The following is a 1,963-nucleotide window of genomic DNA, read 5'->3' as shown; positions in this document are numbered from 1 at the left end:
CCATTTTTAAAGAACAGATTTTCAGTTTTTAAGATTTTTTTTATATAGAGCAAATAATGTTTCATGAGAATCTTTTTCAAATTCCATAGGGTTTTGTGGAACTGCATATCATACCCCAGCAAAATATCCTACGGAGAATTAAACTCAACTGTAAACAGTGTCATATCCTTTTTATATTTTAAGGTGGTGTTTCAGTTTGTAACTTGTGAACAATTCTCATACAGCACTTCCCCTTTCTTATATGATTGGTTATTCTCACTTGTTGCTGTCTCGTGTTTCAAACGTTTTCTTAATGCATACCATAAGCCTTCTGCTTTCCATGTTGTAAGATTTCAACATGTGTCTCATCTGAATTATAATGCATCACTTATTAACCAATAAGAGTATGACATGCTCACGTGTTGCACGTGGCTTCCCGTACACTCCTCTACCAAACTCTCACTTCTTGTTTGGCATTGCTCAAGTTCAGGTATGCTTCTTTTGTTCCTGTACAAACTTGAAGTGGTTTACCTTTATTTAACTTATACTATCTTGTATAATTCCCATCATTTTCATTTTAAAATAATTTTTTTTCCCATGTTTTGTTGCCAAATATTTCATTCATTTGAAGGATTTCAAGCATGCATTCCAAATTTTGCATTACCACTTTGAGTCCACTCATTTATCAAAAAACCTTACTTAAGACCACAGGTATAGGCAACCCATTATGGGATTTCCTGTCATTTATTTGTGTGGTGTATTTGAGCATTATGTGGACAACCTTTGTTTTGTCCTGTGTCTTTCTTTCTTGACCATGCTGATGAAGATTACAATTGTTTCCCCACATGTGTTTTATTTCACAGGTATGTGATATTTTGTCTATTAGTCAAAAATATTATGACATATCTTTCCCTTTACATCATTCTGCATACCACCTTTAACTGGTTTTCCTTCATTCCCTGATATTTGTGTTAACTTTGTGTTTTTCCTCCCTAATGTGTGTGACATTAGTATCATTATTATTGGGTTTGGTTTTGTCTGTTGGGGTGCAGGTACCAAAATTTCCTTTACACCTTGCCTGCATTCACATCTTTGTTTTACCATGCTCATTTTGTTGAAGTACCTCTCCTCAATCCATTTCCTGTCAGGCACTTTTCACTGGATGCCAGAGGAGTTTTCTATGGATGTCCTCTTCTGCTTCACTTTCATGTTGGTGTTTTGCCATTTTTGGCTCTGGTTTTGCAAACCTAGTTTCTCTGTTGTGAAGTCGTTTGGGTCATGATGCCTTATTTTCACAGACACATTCTTCCAGTACCTTATCTTCAGGCCCTTCATATTGCCCTGTGTCCTACAACATTGGTATTTGACAAGATTCTAATGTCTTTAGACTCAAGGGTCACTTCCGACACACAACACACCACCTTTTCTTTCTTGGCGGTTCATTTATCTCTGTTGAAGCTGATTGTGGCACTGATTCCTGTTTCCCAAACCTCCCCCTCTGTGCCTTTGTCTCTTCCTTCTTACCAGGGTACCACAATTTGTAGATTTTCCCAACTATGCTTGGTTAGTCATTACTGTCTCTGATGACTACAGGTTGGGGCTCATTTGGTGGCCTATGTTAATTGGTTGAATGTGTTCATATTTTATTTTTGGACTCACTGACTTTCTTAGTTCTCTGCTGGCCCTGGAATCACTTCATGTTGGTTCACACCCTGTTCTTGCTGATATTAAAAATTGACTAGCCCATTTGTCTTTAACATCTACTTCTATCCAGTTTTTCTGGATACCGGGCCATGTTGGTATTTGCAAGAATGAGCTCGCTGACACCACAGCTAAGTCTGTCTGCTCTGGTACTATCACCTCTGTGCCTGTTACATATATGGACTATGGTCCTGTATTCAGGGCTTAGCTACATGCCTGCTGGAAGTTGACTTGGAGTGACCAATGTGAAAATAAGCTTTTCCAAATAAAACCCTTTATTGGA

The sequence above is a fragment of the Tachypleus tridentatus genome, unplaced genomic scaffold, assembly GCF_004210375.1.
Source record: "Tachypleus tridentatus isolate NWPU-2018 unplaced genomic scaffold, ASM421037v1 Hic_cluster_1, whole genome shotgun sequence".
NCBI lineage: Eukaryota > Metazoa > Arthropoda > Merostomata > Xiphosura > Limulidae > Tachypleus > Tachypleus tridentatus.
The sequence above is the reverse complement of the archived record's forward strand: the minus strand, read 5'-3'. Positions refer to the sequence as shown.